This window comes from Danio aesculapii, chromosome 3 (assembly GCF_903798145.1).
Source record: "Danio aesculapii chromosome 3, fDanAes4.1, whole genome shotgun sequence".
In the NCBI taxonomy this organism is placed as follows: domain Eukaryota; kingdom Metazoa; phylum Chordata; class Actinopteri; order Cypriniformes; family Danionidae; genus Danio; species Danio aesculapii.
In genome coordinates, this window is record NC_079437.1 from 21,513,343 (window position 1) to 21,537,271 (window position 23,929).

The 23,929-nt window shown below is 34.2% G+C and overlaps 2 long non-coding RNA genes across 2 annotated transcripts in view; both read left to right on the forward strand.

Moving 5' to 3' along the window:
• LOC130221055 (uncharacterized) overlaps positions 1-23,929 on the forward strand; it is a 122,832-nt gene that overhangs the window by 80,642 nt on the left and 18,261 nt on the right. The window lies entirely within an intron of this gene.
• The window catches only part of LOC130221056 (uncharacterized), a 1,321-nt gene continuing 1,070 nt past the window's right edge, over positions 23,679-23,929 (forward strand). Inside the window, exon 1 of the long non-coding RNA XR_008836253.1 lies at positions 23,679-23,746. This is a non-coding gene — a long non-coding RNA (uncharacterized LOC130221056). The remainder of the gene's footprint in view (positions 23,747-23,929) is intronic.

A 23,929-nucleotide genomic window follows, 5' to 3' on the forward strand; every position in this document is an offset into this window, starting at 1 on the left:
CATGGTGCATATTTGGGGCAAATTGGTATTTTAATTGCTTTTAATATGTCACTAATGGCCTGGTAATAGCCACTAGTCGGACTGATTTCTGAAGAGTGACCTCCAATAAAACACGCCCCAAAGACTGTTAAGAAAATCTGTAGTGCATTTAGACAGTAAATGGCCTATAAATTGTTTAAGCTTCATCTAAGGGACCAGTTTTTATCTTGTCGATTGACTTTTGATGAATAAGTTACTCCCCAATTCCCTAAATCTATTAAATATGCTTCAAGGTAGCACTTTAAATGCATCAGAGACGTGCAATAATAATACGTTTTAAAAGGCGCTAGTTTTTGATGTTAATTATTCTGTGATCTTTGCACGTCTGGATGTGAAATTCAGCTGCGATTGCTATGGTGACTTTAAGGTGCGAGTTCTGTCGCAGATGTTTCTTCTACCGCTTGTTATTTCCAATTTCTTTTGAAACATAAGGTTTTTTTCGCACTAATGAGGGATTGGTTAGACACCTCGTAACTTGCGTCTAGTGTGTCTCGCTTTTAAGGTTGACCTTTAACCTGGATAATGAGCATGTTTTTTATGTTGCGAGTGAAGCGTTTAGGCCTGCTGGAGTGTGGTGGTCTTCTTGCATTGAGGAGGGAACATTTTTTCAAATCATTGTGTACAAATACAACAAAAGAAGTGCAGTCTTTACAAATTGCAGTTTGTGTTAAAAAAAGTGAGCTTTTGAATGTTAAGTTAATGAAAGAAAAGAGCTTTTCATGCCATTTGTTTTTGATTTATTGTATGGACCCTTTTCACAAGACTGCTATGATGCATTTAATCCACGCATGAGTTTTAAATACTCCAGCTGACCCTCCTGCGTGAGTTTTTTTGGTTACCGTTTCTTAGAATCCATTGCATTCTAAAATTCCCATGGCAATGCGTCAAGTTTATCACGTGACCCACCAGCCCCAATGATCTATGTATATATCGTATTTTGATTCTTTTTACCCTTTTCTGTAAATATTGACAAATGTTCTAATTATATTGTGACTTTTCTGAAACTCCGATTCTCAAATATGTGATAGAACATATGTTTCGTCTTTTAAACAGCTTAATAATGATCATATTATTTGTTATATGATGGGTAATGGGTGCCGCCATTTTCTAGAAGGGATACAACTGCGATCGGAAGTTAACGAGAAGTATTTATATTATTTATTAAATTATGTGTTCATTTATTAGAGTCTACTGCTACCCAACTCGCGGTAATGTCAAAATATTATTTGTTGTACAGTGTCACAAAAATTATGCAATATTAACGTGAGTGTCCTCAGCTGTATCACTTCTAGTCTTCACCGTGCTGCAGGAAATGGAGAAGTCTAGATGGTATACAGCTGAGGATACTCCTGTCAATATCCTTATTTTTTGAGACACTGAACAACAAATAATATTTTCCATTACTGGGAGGGTTGAGTTAGGGATAGCTGCTAATAAAATACAATAAATGAGTAATTTATAAATAATATTAATACTTCTTGTTAACTTCCGATCACAGCTGTATCTCTTCAAACAACAACAACGCAGAAGAGATCTGAGCTGCTAGATTTACGTGATGTTTATTCACAATTTTCTTCTGAAATACATTAGGGTGATTAACTGTTTATCTGTGAAAGGAATAGAGAAAATATTCTAGTAACATAAACATCTTTGTTATCTTGCGTGAATCAAGCACATCGTCCAGTTATAGACCTTTTTCTTGGCTGCTGCATGGAGGGCGCCATAGCGACCAGCGTCTTCTGGTAGAATGTTTAAAACTTCCGTTTACAGCGTTTACAATAGGTAATTTGCGATCCGAAAATGGGTTTCAATATCATTTTGAGTGGATTTTGCGTAGTGTTTTTGTGACACACAACTTTGAAAGGTGTGTGTTAAAGCTGTTATAATCTGTCAGATGTGGTTCAAGCACAAGAGAAAAATGTTCTCCTTGTTCACGCAACACTTCACTACATTATAGGGGAAACCAGATTACTGGCATGAAACGTAACAGGTATGCAAGTCATGTAATTTACAAAAATGACCAATGAAAGTCTGTTACTGATACTCTGTTGGCTGATTTGAATGTTGATTCTAATAGGGAGCCTTATGTTTCATTTAGTTTGTGTGTAGTATTTACCATGGTATGTGTTTTTCTGTCATTTCAAAACAGCAGTTTATTTTCCCTTTGTGCCAGTCTGTCAATCAGTGTGTCAGTGGGACAGGACCCACTGACACACTGGTGTGTGTGTCAAACATTTTGGTGAATTACATTTATTTGGTTTGGTTATGTATTATATATAACTGTTGACTTTAGCGATAGCGAGGCTCCATTTAAACCGCACAAAGATGCAGTCTGACGGTAAGGGTAAATGACTCGCAGCAGTTGTTTTCATTCCCATTAGATAATCAGTCCAGGAGGTGGCGCTGATCGACTACAGTATACGTTCAAAGATTTTAAAAGCAAGTAAAATAGATTAAAACTATCGTTTCAAAGCTGTCTGAATGTGACCGTTTATACAGCTGTTGACTGGAAGTTCTTTGCATTCTCCTTGCGCATACACGTAAAACATAATGGGTAATTTTCTGTTCTAGGAAAAAGTTCTATATTGAAAAATAATTATTATTGCCCTCTCCATAGACATTCGGGAGTATTTTACAAATCCTAAATGGTACGTTTTGCTTGTTGTCATGTGTATTTGAATGTCGGAAACCTAAAATAAATGTAATTTGTTAGAAAGCCTGGATAAACATGTATTTTAAGACAAGTGCTGCGCACCGCTTTCTGTGCCTCAGATAAAAATTTTAGCAGTTGATTATCACACCAGTGTGATCGTACACTTCAAGGACCAGCCAAGGCTGATCACACTGGTGCCATCGTTCACGTGAAAGGGTTAAGTCATCAACATCCTATATCCTTGAATTTTTTTTAAAAATCCTTTTTCAGATTTTTTTTTTTTTTTAAGTACATCATGTATATGTATTTATGCATGTATTATATAATCTTTGCATCAAATTACAAAAAATACCTATTATCGCTTGCTACAACGAGGTGTTTCTAATGCAGCGTCTATGGACAGGACAGAAAATTTGACTGTTCTCTCTTCTGGCTGCCATTGTCAGTCTCACACAATCTTTTTTTTCCTTTTTCTGAAAGTCTTGATAATGCCAATGTGTAGTTTTTCTTTTATTATTTGATCAAATAGGATTGTAAAAAAAATATATTTGTTGTACTCTCCCATTCACTGCACTCCAAATTTACCCAAAAATGACAACTTTCGCAACAGAGAAACCCAGAAATGTGTAAAGGGTCCATTGGGATGTTTTTAAGCCAGTATGGTTGGATATTGTTTAGATTTTTATAGGTGGTCAATATAAGAAGTAGTTGTAGGTCTGAAATAAGGATTTCTGGTTGTTTCAGAGTCAGTAAATTCTCAGTAACGTCGTGATAGTGCTGGCAAAAAAAAAAACCTATGTTTAAATTTTACAAGTCTCCTTTAGATAAACTGAGTTTTACCATTTTTTTTTAAATTCCTTTAGCTGATCTCTGGGTTTGGCAGGTTAACTTTTAGTTTAGCATAAATCATTGAATCAGATTAGACCATTAGCATCAGTATTTAAAAAAAAAAACATTAAAAAACGAGATTTGATCATTTTGATTTATGCCAAGCGAAAAATTCTCCTGTTAGACCTGGTTATAATGGTCAAACTTGTAAAAAGTGTCCATTTCCAAAAGAAAATGTGAGTGTTTTTTTTCAACCTGCCCATTACATGTAGAAAATTATAATGCATTTTTGGCCAATTTATACACTAGTTCATTTGTTTGGCTTGTCACTTTTATTATCGGATATTTTAAACTCTTTCATCCTTTTTCGTAGTAAACCTTTAAATAACTTGAGTAACATGATCAGCTTTGATGTCCATTAACATCTCTCTCTATGCCTGGAATTAAGTTCTGCGTCTACTATTCATGCAGATTATTTTTATCTTCAAATGTGGTGCTACAAGACCCTCAGTGACATGAAGCTCATTTTGCATGATGTCTGTATTTTTTTGAAAATACATTAAAAATGCAATTAATATAAGACTTGACTTGATTACATTGTTAAAGTTGTGATTTTATTTTGAGTATTAAAGACATCTAAATGGAACTTTTTACATGCTTTTTAGAAAAAAGCGGTTATAATTTCATGAATGCGTTTCATAATTTCAGTGAATTGGATATTCTTTTTGATGACTAAAATATTAAAATTGAGTGCGATTAAAAAGCAGAATCTAAAACAATGTCAATGCGATGAAATAACTGGTATAAAATAAGACTGATTTCCCTATATTCAACTCGCAGTCATTGCTGGTCATTTGAGTCACTTCCTCTGAATGTGTGTGTGTGTGTGTGTGTGGTGTGTGTAAAAGTCAGTCGGTACCACAGGGGATTTGTTGTCTAGTCTGATTGATTGACAGTTCATGGCACCCAGAGGGCTCATGGGAATGGATGGCCACGGGGGGGAATTTGTTTAACCCTGAGATTACACACGTTCAGGCCATAAAGGACCTCATATATATTCATTAAGGTGACACTTCTGTCACTCTGACATGGATTTGTGTTACTGCATGCATCTCTGAGAAATGTTTCAATCATAATGTCCCGCTCTCTCTCTCTCTCTGTGCATGAATAGATGCAAAACGCAACAAGATCATTTGAACGGCATTTCTACACTATAAGGATGAAAGTGGGATAAGTACGCAATGGTGTTTGACGTGACATGTCTATTTATGTTTATATACACGATCTAAAACATTTTGGGCGTTCAGTCATGTATATAATTAAAAAAAGAGTGTAAAACATGAAAATATAGTGTGTGTTTAATGGCATATAGGGTATGGGTTAGTCATGGTTCAGTTGCATGTTGTAAATGCTTATTTTTTTGCTTGGGCAGAAAAAATAAATAGGATTTCTGATTAGTTTATTCAGGAAATTAGTTTTTTTCTGTGCTTCAGGTTTATTAGTTCTTATAAAGTGTCATTTTGAATGCTCTGATGTCGGATACATTGGCTGCACTGCATGAATTGTAATACAGTGTGATGTTAAATAATATGGTATTTCAGATGTGAAATAAATCCTTAATGTCATGCTATAGATTTTATGTCGGATAAATTACTGGCCTGCTATTAATATTTGACTGGGTTAGTCGTTTCTTAGTTATTGAATATTTTATATTACGTTTTTTTGATTGCACCAGCACTGTTTTTTCTGTGTGGCATTTCCCCATGGAAATTTGTTCATCAACAGTCAAGCTTAGAGTAATTAATTTTGTGTCTTTATGTGTGTGTGTGTGCGCGCACGCGTACAAAACATATTAAAAGAAAGAATTTTAAATCCATGTAATTTAATTCTCAGACATATAAAGACTATTTACTATATGAGTATTAATCCTGACAGGATTTATTTTCATGATTTATGTTATTTTGATATAAACACAAACACTCTTCAATACACCAGATTAGGGTCCTGGTTTTAATATTAATATTTTAATGTTTGGATGAGTTGATTGCTTTATTCTTTATTCTTATAACATTTGTATATTTTTTATATGTACATTTTTTAATTATTGCAATTTGTTGTATATAATACAATTATATATTACATTTATGTATTAGGTATACTACATATATTTTCAATTAGCATTTATCTTTTAGATTTGGGGGTATTTTATAACAATTTTAGGTTTTGTCATTTTAGTACTTAAATGTAATAATAGTAGTAGTTTTAGTAGTAGTTGTTGTTTGTACTTATAGTAGTTGTTGTTGTAGTAGTAATTGTAGTAGTTGCCGTTGTTGTAGTAGTTGTTGTTGTAGTTGGAGTTGCAGTAATTGTAGTAGTAGTAGTAGTTGTTGTTGTTGTTGTTGTTGTTGTTGTTGTTGTTGTAGTAGTTGCAGTAGTAGTAGTAATTGTAGTAGTAGTTGTAATTGTTGTAGTAATAGTTTGTAGTAGTTGTTGTAATTGTTGTTGTTTTAGTAGTTGTTGTTTTTATTGTTGTTGTTTTAGTAGTAGTTGTTGTAGGAGTTGTGGTTGCAGTTGTTGTAGTTGTTGTTGAAGTAGTAGTAGTTGCAGTAGTTGCTGTTGTAGTTGTAGTAGTAGTAGTAGTAGTTATTGTTGTTGTAGTAGTAGTAGTAGTAGTTTTTGTGGTTAAAGTTGTAGTAGTTGCTGTTGTAGTAGTTGTAGAAGTTGGAGTAGTAGTAGTAATTGTAGTAGTTTTGTTGTAGTAGTAATAGTAGTAGATGTTGTAGTTGCAGTATAGTAGAAGTAATTGTAGTCGTAGTTGCAGTAGTAGTAGTAATTATAGGAGTAGTAGTAGTTTTAGTTGTTGTACTAGTAATAATAATAATAGATATCTTGAATATTTAAATGATTCATGGTTTCAATCAATTTTTTTTTTTTTTTTTGCTTTTGTTGTGATTTAGCTCTTTGAGGCTTTAGTCTCAGTTTTGGGCACTTGACATGTCTCAGTATAGCCACCTGATTGCTGACCTGGGGTCAGGTAGTAACTCTGATCCAGATGCCACTTATAAATCAGCACTGAACCCCCATCCTTTTGCAAAACCCTGCTGAGGCAAATGAAGAGGACAAGTGGAGACTGGCCTGTCGCCCTGGAAACCCTAATCATGTCATCCTGCTTGATTGTGACTGGGATTGGGAGCATCGATCAATCTTCTGATGGAGAATCACTGATGGTCTGCTTGTCTGCTGTGTTTTCTAATTCACTAAACCAATGTTTCAAATCCAACTGCTGTTAACACATACAAAACATGGTGTTTACTAAAAAATGTGACTGCTTTGCTCTAAAGGAAATTTTTTACTCTAGAAGTATTTCTAATTTTAAAAAATGTGCAATTTATGTCCTGAAGAGCATATCACCTTTGTGATTTAAAAGTCTTATAGTCTAAATAATGTATTTGTAAATCTAATGGTTGACTAATATCAAAATCACTAAAGGTCCAAAAAAGAGGGTGGGACAATAGAGTAGCTCCTCTCCTTTAAAAACAACAGCCAATAGTGTTTAGTGGTTCAGCTCAAGCGCATCCAATGAAAAGCAAATGAGAAGCATCTTGAAGGGGTGGGGCATGTCAGATACTAGAGAGCATTTGATTGGTCAAGAGGTATGAGGTGACATGAAAAAAAAAAATCATTGATCGATTTAGGTGGACGTGACTAACTGCAAGCTTTGGATGTTTTATATTTTGTAACCATGAATTTTGTCACTGCTTTAGAACACAGTAGCAAGTAGATATCCTTTACTTTAAACAGACGGGTCTAAAATTTTTATTTTAATTTCATGGGACCTTTAAGGCAGTGATCCCCAACTTTTTTTTTGTCACCGTGGACCAGTCTACGCCTGTCAATTTTACCACAACCCCGGTTGGGTTATTTAGATTGCTAGGTGACAACCGTTTTTTCAGAGGATAACAAGCTGACAAAATATTCCTGCAACTGTGATACAAGTTTTATTTATGGAGAAAATTAAAAACACTCCAGTGTTTGTCTGAGTTAATTAGTCTACCGAAATGTGTATATTCCATACAAAATATGAAGCTGATCGGTCAGTTCTTGTCGCGTCACTTGCGCTCCCAATAACGAACTTGCATGTGGAAAAGACACAATATGTGAACGACCTCCATCATTTGTGATCTCCCGCTTTTAATCTTCTTGCACAGATATGCTGGATTTCCTTGATTTGTTGACAAATGGGTTGTGGATCCATTTCTTGGCAGTTTGTGGCTCCTTCACTTGGCCTGTTCCCCTTCACAAAAAAACTTTCCAAAGATGTCTGTTTCTTACTCATTTTGCTGCTTGTGGGTTAAATTTGGGTGCTCAATTGACTGAGATGTAATCGAGAGAATACAGCCATTTTTCAAAATGGAAGATTGTTCAGACTCAAATAATAAATAAAATGCATAATTAATAAATTCTTCTGTAGCCCGGTACCAATTGATCCAGGGGGTTGGGGACCACTGCTTTAAGGCAATTCATTTCACTTGGTGGCCATCTTGGAAATCCTCCCAGGCAGGCAAATGCAGCTCCTATCTTTTTAAATGAGGAAACATCAAATTCTCCAAAATGTTTTTTGCCAAGATAACAATTACGTTTCATATTCGGAAAAACCAATGAAATTTAACAACAACATTCCAACAGATTCTCTTAGTCATCATCATCATCATCATTATCATTGGATTCTAACTTTTATTGATTATTGTGTATCTGAAAATGTCCAGTGCTCACTTTCAAGGTGCAAGAGAGGACACCATCAGACTTTGGTCACAAACCTTGGAAAAACTTAAAGGTTTACTAATTTGAATCAAGGTGACATCAAAAAGCAAAAACTTCTGGTTCTAGGCCCCATATTTATTTATTTATTTATTTATTTATTTATTTATTTATTTATTTATTTATTTATTTATCCTTCTTTTATTATTTTTGTTTGTTTTTTTATAGTAATTGTTTAAGGTTCCCTGTTTGGGCTTCTAATAACTTTTCTTCATTGTCGTAGACCTCTTTCAGCACAGTTTTGCATACCTACTTCTATTTGTTTATTACTATTCTTTTATTTATTTCTAACTGGCTTAATTTTATCCTTACTTAAGCCTTTTTTAGTTTGGAAATTAGTTTTATGTGCTTTTTGTGTTCAAATAATACAAAATAAAAGAAAAAATTGATGAAAAAAACAACAACAATGGTCCATAAAATATACTTACTACTAAAATGACAATGGTGAGAAATAAGCAGTTAAGAAAACATACACTGTAAAAAAATGGCCGTGATTTCATCGGTAAAAAACTGTAAAAATGCTACGGTAAAAATCTGTAACCTGGTTTACAGTATGTTTCCCTCATATATTACAGCGAATAACCATAAATTGACTTTCCCAGAATTCCCTGCATGGCACATCACTTTTTATGCTTTTTGTTGACATTACTATGGATCTTTTTAGTTGTTTTCCCATCAGTTATGTACATTAGAGATTTATGTTGCATCTAATGGTGATAAACAATGTTTATTTCATGACTTTAATTTTATACGTGTTACCATACTGGAATTTAGTAGCTGTGTGAGTGACACTGAGCACCTTCTATACACTGATACTCATTTCTGCTTGTGGGAAAAGTTGCTTATGATGAGTAATGATTCATTATGTAACTTTCTCATCACCTCCTGTATATGGCTGTGTCTATCTGTGTAGCAAAAGATGTGTAGATGTTGGTAATTTAATATACAGATATATTACATCTATAAATTAATGAAATATGGTAGTTTACAGTTAAAATGATAAATGACTTTTACGGTTTGTACTGTAATTTTAACGATAAAATACTGGCAACCACAGCCGCCTGTTTTTTATCGTAAATTTTACGGATTGATTTTTTTACAGAGTATAATCCTAGTGCGTTTATAAAGCATTTATTGATATTTGCATGATGTTTATTTATTTGTACTGTACATTGTATATTGCTCTATTGTTTATAAAAAACAGTATTAGTGTTGCATCCAATTACATTAGAATTACTCTTCCATTTCTATTATGAAGCACTTTTCAGTGTTTATTTTTCTTGCCTTGACAGACTGAACAGAGGAAATGAACCAAACGATTTCCAAGGTTTCGCTTGAAGTATATCGGGACTTAAAAGATTAAAAAAAGTTTATATTGCCTCAGCATAGTAAGACCGTATTCCATCCCTAAGGCTTCACTCATCGTACTCATTTAAAAACTATGATCAAGATGGCACGAACAATCATAAATCATGCATTCAGCTGCGATGATGCTGATGATATATTTGGCCCAGACTTGGCTGAAAACATTCATCTTGATGTAACGTTATCCTCTGTTGTGTTTACATGGCGTAGCACATTCTTGAGCCGTTGCATCTCCTGTAGGTTCAGTCTCTATCGTGCTTTATCTCAAACACTTTACTAGATGGAAAAAAAAAGAGCAGTCGGAGTTCATTCGGTATCTTCCGCCTGTCTTCTTTCAAAACCCCCCACTGGTGCCGCTCGGAGCCAAATGTCCATTGTTTAGTCCTAAAGAGGCACGACGATGTTATTGATGGCCGTTGTAAGTAGCACAAGGAGGAGGAGGAAAACTGCTTGGAAGGAGAATCTAGGTCAGTCTGGCCAGCGTGATTCATTGATTCTGATGTGTGTCCATTTGCTGGTTTCTCCTTCTTTATCTTTGCGTTGTTAATTGCAGATCGGCCTAAATTTTTCCAGCATCTCTGTGGCAAATTTCTGTTAGAAACACCTGCCCTCAGGCGTGCTTTTAAGCGAGCAGAGGCCTTAGCCTTTTACCAGTGCATTGTGGGAAGGATGACTGGAGGAAAAAGCACAATAGACTGGAAATGGACAATGAGTTCACAAGAATATCACTGAACTTGATGAACTAGAAGCAGGTCATTGTTTTGATTCAGTATGTGCAGTACTGTACGATACTGCCCAGAGATAACACCGATAAATATGGAAGATTCTATAATTGCAGGTACATTTTACAAAAAGAAAACCTTTAATCAAATCATTTCAGATAACATAATTAGATTTTTTGGATTAATAACATTTTATTAAGTTATCTAAAAAAATTGTAAAGTTTGTATGGGTATTTAAGCACATTTTGTTTTAAAATATTAACTAATAGCCTCCCACCATACCTATTTTTGTCTGTTTCTGCCTTTTAGATCTTACGTTCAGCTTCAATTATAACATAACAATTCTAATAATAAAATTATATTAAGTTCTCTAAATGTCCATCCATGTCTATTTTTGTCTGTTTCTGCCTTCTGGATCATATGTTCAGCTTTAACTGTAACAAAACAAATCTAATAATAAAATTATTTTAAATTATCTATAAAAAGTAATGTTTATATGGGTGTTTAAGGACATTTTGTTTAAAAATTTTAAGTTAAAGACTCCCATCATACCCATATTTATCTTTGTCCACCTTCTGAATCATACGTTCAGCTTCAATTAAATCAAAATAATGCTAATATTAAAATTATATTGTTGTCTAAATAAAAAGTAATGTTTGTATGGGTATTTAAGGACTTTTTGCTTTAATATTAACTTAAAGACTCCCACCACACCTATTTTTGTCTGTTTTTGCCTTATCAATCATACGTTCTGCTTAACTTCATATGATTTCATTATTTTAATTATTTTAATTGATCTAAAAAAAGTAATGTTTGTGTGGGTATTTAAGGACATTTTGTTTTAAAATATTTAGTTTCAAAATGTTTAAAATAAACATGTATTTTCTGTATTATTTGTAAATTACAGTAATAAGAAATATATTTTTCTGTCTTACCCAACTGTGATGACCCCAAGACTCCAAATTGGAGCATGTGGCAAATCCTGATTGGATGCCTGCTTTACTCACCAATTGGTTCAATGCTTATAAATAAGAGCTGTTGTGCAAGCTACCCAAAGGACAGTGTCAGACTCGGACGTCGTCATGTTAAGACCATCTCTTTAAATTTGTAACCTTATGGTTTTGGTTTGCACTATTTATATAGTTAAAGTTTTGTTGTGATTATATCTAAGTTCTTTATCCCAAGACATTTGTTTGTTTTGATTGGTTGTTGTTCTATTAGGTACAATTATGATAAATAATTTGCATTCAGATTATTTTGTCAGGTGAGCTCTCTTTTGTGTTGCGACTCAAACGAGCAGGTCGTAACGCATTACAAGCATTGAGATTAGCGCGCAATTAATGATAGGGTATATATTTATAACTAACTAACAAAATGACTAATTGTTAGCCAGTTTACCATGTCTGATGATTCAAGGTAACAAAGTAAATCAACTGGTAGAAATGGGTCATGTCTGCATTGTCTGTCAGCCGCAAAACAAGTTTAATCAGTTAATCAGGTATTTAGCTCAGATCTGTCTCTTGTCCGACTTTTTCCATGTGTCTAAATCTGAAGCTTTATTGAGGAAATGGATGAGCGCGCAGACTCCTGACCAAAGGAGGAAATCCGGCCGTTGTGTGTAGGATCCAGCGTTCCCCTTCTCCAGAGCGGCAGCTGCACTCTGCAATCTCACCAAAGGACGTAAGGGAAGTCCGGTGAGCTTTTTAATGTCCTGCCAACAGCGTACATTCACTACTGCCCCTTTGCACAGAGTCAGAGACATGTTTACTTTTATAAGCTGATGTCTTTCTGGCTCTTTTTTTAATGCTCAGAGAATAAATGAATAGGTTTGAGCTAGTCTTGGTTAGTGTTCAAGAATATTTATGCTGTAATCCATTGTAAAGATAAAGCAATGCCTTTGTTTTCTTCAATTTCAGGCAGAAAACCAAAATATGCTCAAAAGCTTGTTTAGTTTTCGAGGAGGGGGAGCAACCTAATGTTACCTTTGTAGTCAACAAAAAAGCATTTTTTTAAAATGTTTGGTTTTGTTTATGTTGTTTTTTTATTGTTTGGTTAAGTTTAGTTCTTGTTTTGTGTTTTGATATTGTTTAATAATGTGATCATTTTGCATTGGTTTGGCTTTGTTTAGTTTTAGGGTGTTTTCACACCTGCCTTATTTAGTTCGGTTGAATCACACTAGAGTTCATTTTCCCTCTTGGTGCAGTTCGTTTGGGCAGGTGTGAATGTAGCAATCGTATAGTGTGCACCAAAAGCGGACCAACAAAAGCGTTTGTTGAAGAGGTGGTCTCGGTACGCTTTTTAAATGAACCCTGAAGTGGTTAAGTGGTACAAACATGATCCGAACTAACAGACCCAACCGCAAAAACTACTGTGCCTTTTTGGACTAATCCAGCTGCTGTAGTCCGATGAGCTGTGCATTATGGGATGTTGGGGAAAAATATTTGTTGATGGCGCTTTCCCAACAATTTTAAACAGAGGGAGAGAGGGGGAAAAACATTACCTGATGGATTGTTGGTACTATTTCCGGAAGATGACCACGTCGCAGTTTAGCAAAACTAATTCACGTCTCCTCTTGAAGTGACTTGTGACCTTCACCGTTTGCAATGCATTAAAACATTATTTTCCAGCCGCAGCTGTGCTTAATTCTCGAAATGTATAGTTTGTCTAAACTAAAGTAATGTATACATACTATATAGTATACTATGACCACGGATACAATCAGCCAGCGCAGTCGTCCCTCCATAGTAAAAAGCGACATTTTGTGTCTGCCTGTTTGTTTACTTGCGGGAGTTCCATTGGCATTTCTCAGTATGTAAATTCTGACCAATCGAAAAGCAGTTTAGGAAATACTTTCAATAATATTTGGCCAATAAGTGATGTGTATTTTGTCACATAACTGCATTTTGGTTCTTTTCAGTGTGGTATGAAAAAAAACCCCAAAACGGTAGAAAAAGGTTACAATGTACCATTTGTTGCCCTTGATCCAGACCAAATTAACTGAACCACAGATGTGAAAGCACCCTTAGTTTGCATGTGTTTGTTAGCGTTGGGTTTAGTTCTTGTTTGTGTTCAGTTCTTGTATTATGATTGGTTTTGTTTGTTTGGGTTAGTTTAGTTCTTGTTTTGTGTCTTAATATTGTTTTACAATGTGATCTTTTTGCATTGGTTTGGTTTTGTTTAGTCTTAGTTTGGATGTGTTTGCTAGGGTTGTGTTTAGTTGTTTTATGTTTTGTTTTGTTTGTTAGGGTTGTGTTTAGTTGTTTTTTGTTTGGTTTTGTTTGTTTGGGTTAGTTTAGTTCTTGTTTTGTGTTTTGATATTGTGTTATTTTGTGATCATTTTGCATTCATTTGGTTTTGTTTACTATACAGTGCACATACAAAAAGTTCTTTAGATATTACATCTTCACTACAAGGTTTATTTCTGCAATGCATTGTGAGAATTTTAGTTATTATGTGACTTTCAGCCAGACAGTGGTTACAGTACAAAAAATAATTTTGGAATCACAGCGTTTCTAAAAATACCTGTAAAGCTATTCATCCCAGCTGTACATCAGTGTCCCTTTATCCCACGAGTCTGTTGATATCTGTCCGTCTCTGGATTATTCATGAGAAATCGAGTGCAGCTCCTGACAAGGTTATTTTTGCTCTTCATCCTGAAATCAAACCCCAAGGAAACCAGATAATTTTGTGTGCGTGTGTGGTCACGAGAAGGCCAGAGCACTGTTTTAACCTCTAAAACTGCTGAGCAAAATGAACATCTTCTCCTCGGATTCCTTCACTTAATCTCATGATTCAAAATGGCACGCTGAGTTGCGTTTTTTTTTTTTTTTTTTTTTTAGGGAGTTTGATAATTTAGCAATTTACTAAAAACTATTTGTACTACCATACTGCAAACATTGTGAGTGAGTGTTTAAATAATGTTTGTCTTTGGCTACACTATAAAAATAATACTACTAAAAGCAATCACAACAAAAGCTTTTATGTTACTTTATACAAAAGTTCTGTCTGGTTCTCGAATCTGATAGCTGTGATATTCTGCAGTACAGCACTCTTACAGCCTCTTCACTCTTGTGTATTACTCCGCCCACACAGAGGGACAGCAAATCAATAGACTCTCTACAGTTAAAAAAATATTGCTGCTGTTGGACAACATAATGTACTTTTGAGGGTTTATTAGTCAAGAATGTAGTTGTTTAGATTGCATCTATGCAGTTAATTTATAAGAATAGTGCCTATTTTAAATATTTATAATTTCGGACATCAGGCCATCAGCCTGTCATACTGAGCCGAGCAAAGACAGTTGCACCACAGGAGTCTGCGTAAGTCCTTAGGGGACAAAAACTAAGCATTTAAACATTATAAAACTGTTAAATCACTTTGTAAGTTGATCTCTCTCTCTTTTGTATGTAGTGCTGTGTTTAAACCAAAGTTTGCTTTGCCTTGGCTTTTTTAGGGTTAATTTTTGTGATCTGCCGATTGCAACAGACAAATACTAGGAAATGTCTCTAGACTAATGGTATTTCATGCCGTTCAGCCTTATTATCTTAAAATGTCAACAAAATCACGTGTTTTGTCATCACTTTAGACATTACGCTAGAGAATCATTCAAAAACTAGCTCTAAAGTGACGTTTGTGAAGTAGCAACAGTTTCTGCTGTTCTGACGTCAGCTGCAGATGTGAATGAATGGCGGAAGAAAGTAGTTCCTCATACAAATGGATTTTTAAGACTCTCCGTGTTTGATTTTCTTTTTTATATACATGATTGTGTCATCGAACTGTTGATTAAACACATTATCACACTTGTAGCAGTGCGATATGGCTGTATATTGTCACCGGTGGGACACTAAGGCAACGCACGCCTCCCACCAGTGCCAATATACAGCCATATTGCAATGCTACTCATTTGATATTGCTCATTTAACCTATAGTAATAGTTCAACATTTTTTTTTTTTTTTTTTTTTTTAAGTTTAAAGTCAGTTTGACTGATGTAAGTTGAGATGACTAAAAAAGATTATTTGATGAAGGCTGAAAGAATTTATTTTGACTGTAATAAATAGTAGAAAAATACAAAAAAAGTAGAGATCCATTAGGGTAATGAGAGTTTAGGGAGCAAAAGTTGCATAATTGTCATGAAATTAATGTCACAGTGTGAAACCTGGAACTGTCGTACAATTAGGATCATTTTCATTCATTTCATTTTTTTCCCCCGTTGATTTGGGATGAAATTAATCCTGACAGGTTTTATGAGATTCAAGGGGAAAATAGCAAGTCATCCATGAAATCACTCCTGGGTGCTTTATGATAATATGAAAGTACGCATTTTAAAATGTCAAATGGCAAGATGGTAAAAGAACAAAAGTCAAGGGTGCGAGACACGAGCTATCATATAACAAGACACTAAGACTTCTCAGTGGTCAATTGGTCTCTGAGGACTCAAGGTGTAAGTATGAGACACAAAAGAGCTCGTCACATGTGAATGCATATGAAGACAATAATAGTATATGACGTGAAGGAGGTGATGTCTTCTAGTCTGTCTGTTCTTCCTGACTGAATCCCTTTAATGCTTCGTTTCCCCCCGAACCTTTTTCCATGAGCCTGATGATTCTACTGTTGCTATGCAACGTTCTGCTGTCGCTTAGTGAAGCATTAATTAGAGTGTTACATTTGAATACCATCTTTATATACGCCTCTCAGAATTGCCTCGGCTGGCATATTTGCACTCAACTTAAAGATTCCACAGCAATGAATAAAACAGCATATCTGATCTCTTTCTCTTTTTAATGTGAACAGTATTGCTGTAGGATTTTTGTGCATATCCATGAGTAGAAAGTAATGTCAAAAGGTCTTCCAGATTACATAATCTAAATTGCAGAATATGTAATATAATACAAAATATATATATAATGGGAATTAAATAAATATTTTACTATGAGGTATATATAACTTGAGAAGTTTTATTGTATTAGTTTCTACCATTTTTCAGAACCTTATTTATAATAATAATAATAATAATAATAAATAAATAAATAACGATTAATAATATTGTTTTATTAAATTATTATTGTTGTTGGTATTATTATTGTTACATAATATGGAGATATTATCATTATTATGATATTATTATGGAGATAATTAGTAGTTGTAGTATAATAATTATATAAATAATAATAATAATTATTACTATTAATTAATAATATAATAATAATAATATTAATTATAATTATAATAATAATTATTATTATTATAGTAAATTTGTTAACAATATATTTACAATATATTATACATTTATTTATAGTATATGTTTATTATTTATTGTTTATTTCAGCATTTTTTTTTTGTACACCCGTTGTCTTTTTTTTTTAGTAAGAAGTAATTAATACTATATAACAATATAATAATTATGGTTCTGTAGTTTGTATTTAAAAATCAGCTGGCTTATTGTTCTTCAGATTGCCCATTGATGTCATCACCTCTGAAAAGCAGCAAATGGTCAATTGTTCGATTTCCCCCTCATTTAAATTCTAAAGGTGTCGCTGAGATCCTTAATTTTCCTGACAGCTCGAGTGGGCAATGGGCTGAAAGAGAGAGTGGACTGGAGCGCTGCCATGTGCAGGATGGGATTTCAGGACCACTAACCTGACTGGGAGAGCAAAAACACAATGAGCCCGTCCTGCACAATTACATTACAGCTTCCCTTCGTCTTGCCTCATACATCTCCACTACCTCTGTCAGATAAAGTGACAGGACTTTTTTAGCTGACGAAGGCAAGACACTGCAGGTGAATGGGTTTAATATGAAGAATTATTATTTTTATTATTATTATTATTAGTAGTAGTAGTAGTAGTAGTAGTAGCAGCAGTAGCTGTAGTAGTTGTTGTTGTTCAGATTCGACCCCTACACAATTTGAATAAATTTGAAGTCTTTTCAAGTCCACTATTCCTATTCCTAGTCTATGCAAAATGTAGCATTTTAACCAACAGTACCTACACATAGGTCTAATATTATTATTTTTTTTACCATATTTTTGAGAAATAATAATAGTCTACTCATATTAACCTTTATTTTACATCTACAGAATCATGAGTCCTAATCTTTAAGCAAAAAAATACTTTATGCAGCCCTATTATTATTATTATTATTATTATTAGTAGTAGTAGTAGTAGTAGTAGTAGTATTTATTATTATTATTATTATTATTCATTTATTCATTCATTTTTTTAATAAATAAAATTTTGTTTATAAATCTTTAGCATAAAAATCTGAACATTGGATGAATTCAGTTTTAAAAATCCTGTTTTATTTTAAATTTTTAAATAAATTTTTTTTTTTTTTTTTTTTACTCAATTCAGAAAATATTGTGCGTGGAGACCGAAAAATATATTGTAACTATTTGTTGTAGAACAAATTGTTATATATAATCAGGAAATGATGTATAAACACATCCCACAGAATATAGAATAAAGCTGTGAGGAGCAAGAAGGTCGCTAGTTCGAGCCTCGGCTGGGTCAATTGGCTTTTCTGTGTGGAGTTTGCATGTTCTCCCTGCGTTCGCGTGGGTTTCCTTCGGGTGCTCCGGTTTCCCCCACAGTCCAAAGACATGTGGTACAGTGAATTGGGAAGGCTAAATTGTCCGTAGTGTATGAGTGTGTATGGATGTTTCCCAGAGATAGGTTGCGGCTGAAAGGGCATCCGCTGCGTAAAACATGTGCTGGATAAGTTGGCGGTTCATTCAGCTGTGGCGACCCCAGATTAATAAAGGGACTAAGCCGAAAAGAAAATGAATTCATAAAGCTGTGAAGTGTTTGTAAGCGCTGCTGAAGGCAGACGCTCTTTGCAGAAAAAAAAATCTCATTTAAAGCCTTTTAAAATATGTAATGTCATTGAAATATACAGACACATACTGATAAAGCATGATAAAAGAAACACTAACATGTGTATTTAGGATGTTTTGTTTACACTAGACTGAAAAATAATATGTCAAACCTGCGTTTTTGTTTTTTGTGTTACTACATTTTGAAACATTTACATTTTTGTGCTATTCTCATCATCATGATCTTCCGCTCAGCATACGGTATCCCAAACTAAACACAGGAAGCTCTGTCACAGCAGTGCCATAAATTTCCCTTACTTTCAACAGCAGCCACTGCCATCCTCAAAAACAAAGAGAAAGTTCTGTGTTGTGTGCGTGGGCAATAAACTGCTAGAAAAAGCATTGCCATTCATCGTGTATATACATGTGCTATTTCTCAATATAAATCATGTCAATGAATACGTGTACATGAACATCAGTAATTGAATTATTTGCTTTAATCTGAGTAAGACAGTAATATGATTAAGGTGTTTACACCAGTTGCATTTTGATAGTTCCTTTCATGATCCCGTTTTACACATTTTAGCACATAATTCGATTAACGTCATTGCGTCATCACGCCATCCTCCGGAGTTTCTTGTAATTTCAGGTGTTTCATTTTTAATTTGTCTACTTTAACTGCAGTTTGGCACTTTCACCTTCATTCAGGAACATTTCATGCATGCCTCATGACAAACTATATATTGGATGCAAGTATGAACTGCTGGAGGAGTGTTGTTTTAATGGATTTTGATTCCACACGCCGTATGGGAAAAAAACTGTCTGTGGTCCTTCACTGAGTCAGTAGGTTATAAAGTTAAACTGAGAAACTGAGTATAGTGTCTTTTTATTATTATTTATAGTAGCAATATACACTTAAGAGAGTGCACAGTTTCCATTGCTAAACATTTTTCTTTTTTACAAACTATAAAGTAACAGAACACAAAATCAAACAAAAGTTTCATAGAAAAAAATGGTAACATAAATAATATCAATAACTAAATATACATAGGTCAGGGAGGGTCGACTCTTTATTTGTTTGCTCAACTTTAGTTTAGTGATTATAAGCTGTAAATTCCTAATCTAAAGAGAGGATTAAGAGGGGGAGTGCAGTGGGTCCTGAATTGAAAAATGTTTGTTCTGTGGATGGGAATTAGGTGGTATTATTTTTATATTTCTACGAGGATTGGATGTAGCAACCTAATGTATTCAGACCACTTGGACCAGATGTTTCTAAATACATTAATTTGGAGTCAAAGGGAGAATGTAATTTTTTCCATCACATAAATATCATATACTATTTCTTGCAATTATTGTGTTATTGGGGATTCAGGAAGTAACCAGTGTCATGTAATTCCTTTTTGGCTGCGATTTTTCAAAATATCAAGTAATTATTTTTCAGATTAACTTATTTGGATATCAGAGCTTCCAAAAGAAATAACCATGAATTGAAAGGGTAGTGTAATATTGAGTATGTTTTATATTACTCCATGTACTTCTACCCAAAATTGTTTTATTACTGGACATTCCCTAAAAATGTGCCAGTGTTTAGGTTCCTGAGACCCACATTGTCTGAGAGAATAGTGTCTTAATCAGAGTAGTGTCTTAATCGTATTAAAATCGGATTATTGGTGCCCATGTTAACATGCTCATTGTTGTGAATCATCCTTAGAAGCTGTTCAGGTACTCTTTTAATTTAAGCAATTTCACATCTGGCCAAGTACAGTTCAGATATCTTGATCTTGATCTCATTTTATCAAGGTTTGATCAGGAGGTATCTTGTAAGAACTGGAGACAGACGGGTGTCTCCACGAATCCATGATCTGATGTTTTTAGTTGTTAAACATAAGATAATTAATGTAGTGCATGTCTAACTGTGCATGCTCACATTGGCACCCCTTTTTTGTAGGCATGAAGAGTCTGAGATTGAAAATCGCTTGTGGTGTACACCGGCATTACCTTTTAATTTAGGGAGCATTCATTCATTCATTTTTTCAGTCTTATTTTTCTGGTTTCTGTGTTTTGTTTTGTTTTTCTTCAAAACTTTTTTTTTGGCATCTAATGAAAATAATTAGACTAATCCCTCTTTTAATTGGTAAATAAATGCAAACATTATTCATTCACCACAAAATACCTGTGTAGGCCTTTGAGTTTTGATGCTATTTGGGTATTTCTGAAAAATAAATGGTCAGTTTTTTGTAGGATGTACAGAATGGCTGCTGTAGTCTGTTTCTGTATATGATTTCTAAAAATGAAAACATAAGTCATGACTAAAGTTTCTATATTACTTTAAGATATTTTTATAAGTTAATCAGATTTCAACTTAATTTTTTTGTGCTATATATATTTAACTTGATGTTTTATGTCTGTTTAAATCATGTGATTTGAAAAAAAAACTTGTCAAAACAAATTGATCCAACTTAAAAGCTGACTGCTAGATTAATCCATATTGAGTTCTGTAAAAATGTCCAATGCATATCACGGCTATCAACATCACTGCGTCACTGTCACTGCGGTCTTAATTTCATTTTTACTGCTGAACTCTATAATTTACCTTCATTAATAGTAATTTTAATTGAAATATCTGAATTTGGTGTACTTCTCCTGAATGAAAAAGTTTTACTGACCCCAAACGTTTAAGTGCTAATATTCATGTATAAAGTCACAAGGCCACAGTTTGCTTCCAGACAGACCAACAGGCTTTATAGTGCGTCTACCGAACTGTCAAAACGTAAAGCCCTTCATATGAGCGTTGAAAGCAGGGGAGACGCTGCCCAATTATTTTGACTGTGTGAATCAAAGTAAGAAGTGAAGCAGGCAATTCTTTGAAAAGCAACCAGAACAAACGGGCAGGGGCTCTTTTTGAAGATGTGTGGACCCTTTGATTTCAGGCTCTCCATTAAATCTGTTCAAACCCTTGGCTGCGGGATGGCAGATACAGCTGTGGCGCCCAATGCCCCCCATGTCACCTCACATCACCCCCTCCTGCACCCCTGCTGTTCTCATGGTGTGTGTGCTTGCGCTTGGGTGAAACTGGTTTGCAGTTTGTTTAGATAAAACTTAGTTTTAGTGTAATTATCAGGCTACAAAGAAGCTTGTAGCATAAAGGTGGCATTTCATGTAGACTTCAGACTGCTAGTAACTGTATACTCTCAGCCATTTTGAGAAACAAAGCAATGGAAAAACATGGATTAACACAAAATATTCTGCATTCAGTTTAACAAACTTAAACCTTTGTTAATTTCATATTGTCACGATTCTCAAATTTTTTTTCAACATGAAATACTGTCAGTCATACTTATGTATCTGTTCAAGTCACATGAAGCAGCTTCCAGATCCAAGTGCTTTATCAAACTGTATGGGGAGGCTTAACAAATGGTAGTAATATAGGTTTGGAAAGCTACAAAGCGCTGTAATACTTACAAAATCACGAGATATATACATATATACATATATATATATATATATATATATATATATATATATATATATATATATATATATATATATATATATATATATATATATATACACTCTAAAAAACGTTGGGTTATTTATTTAACCCAATGGTTGAGTTAAAAATATTTGGTGCTTTGATGGGTTATTTTAAACCTTTTATTGGGTTATTTATTTAATAACTCAACCAGTTGGGTTACAATTTTGAAATTTCAACAGTCAACTGATTGATCTGACACAGAACCGCTGTATTAATATGCGTACGTGATGTTGCTCTTGCGTTATAAAGTTTATGTAAGCTCTAATGCAGTAATATTGTTATTTTTTTAATCAAATTGCCTCCTCGTGTCGTGTTTTTTTATATCTGTTTCACCTGGACTCGTAATTATTGATAATACAAGCGTGCGCGCTTCATAGCCGATCTATATGCGGATAAAAACGCTTTCTCTACCTCCGTGTTCATCTCTACAGTACTTTTGGAGGAAATGATACACGTATTTGAGATATTCCGCAGTATTTCTCGTCTTTAGGACCCAGCAGAGACATCAAACCAGAGTCGCGTCCAGTCTTGTTGAAGGTATGTTATGTTGTCTAAAAACACTGTCCTTTCGCTAGGAAACTATATTGTAACAATTAAATACTAATATAGACACATATATGTGCTACATTTTGTTCAGGAAGTTGCTAGTTTTCCCAAGAAGTACGGAATCTAAGCATTATATTATTATTGGTTATTATTCGCCGCTAGAGGGCGCTGAATGGATCGCAACGTGAGAAAGTTATCCTGGACGAGCAGAGCATAAGCTTGCTACATCGTCTTTTATCAGAAGAGGATTCATGATCCATTTCAAGGTACTTGATTATTATCTATTGAAAGTTAAATGTTATTATTACTGTTTGTGTGTACTATATTGAAGGCCCTGAAAATTGCATTTTCCCTACATCTTTTACTAACCTACAGGAATGAAACCACAGCCCTGATAATGTTAGATGCTAATATTAATGTTTAATCGGTTATATATGTCATACAGCAATTAAATATAAGCTTAAAAAATTATACATATAAGAATTGTAACATCTGCTAGCTTTGTATAATAATAGTAGTAATATATGCTAATAAACAATAATACAAAGCCCTTAAACATACACTGTCCTTGCCCAGTTTTCAATTCAGGTGATGCTGTGACCACTCAACTGATAAATGTTGTCTGTCAGCTCATGTTAATTTGTGGTTAATTTTATTTTTTGTTTGTTTGTTCATTGTAGGCTGCTCTGGACCGACCGAGCTTTGGACCTCCTTGATAATCTTGTTGAGAGGTGAGAAAACAACAGCTCTGTATTTTGTAATATTTACATGATGTAAAAATGCACCAATACACACACTTAAGCAGTATCATATACTGTAAAGGTGTCTTTACATCACCATATGTCTTAAAATCAAATTATACATTTGTAATTCTTCTGTAAATGCATTTATACTTCTCTGAACAGCACCGGTAGTGTGTACAGACACAAATGTCTCTTTCAAAAGCGTTTCTGTGCCTTATTTCAGTGTGAATTTGGTATTAGACTGTATCAGGCATGAAACCACAGGTAATTACAGATGACTGATTTAGAGTCTAAGCACAGTTCAGAAATTTCAGAACTCCACTCCTGGAACATTTGACCAAATTGAGATATTACAGACATTAACCTATTTATATTAATTATTGCGTTATGACTGTTATTTCAGTAGAAATCTGTGATCAAGAGTTTGACTCTTTTGCAAGTTTCTGAGCATGAGAATTAAGCACACTGATGAACATCAGTGCACAATTGACCATGTAAAATGGACCTTATTTGCCCACCAAATTTGCAAATGTGATGCACCTTAACAACTCACATAAAAGACTAATTCTGCAGCTAAAAGTGCACATTTTTATAGTTTTTTTTTTTCTTCTCTTTATCTGTTTAAGGTACCCCTGGAGATGACCACTTCCAGCCTTCCAGTTATCTTTTCTCCATTGCTAAACTGGGTAAATACATGATTTTTGTTGTTATTTGGTCCGGCATACATTTGCAAATTTAAAATTTCTGTTTTAAGGTTGGAGCGAACATCATTTGGTATATGGAGGAGTAGGTAACTAAACCATTCTTGGTGTGAAATTCCACAGCATTTTTTCCTCTGTTGAAGTCAGTGGGGACGATCAAGTTTTTGA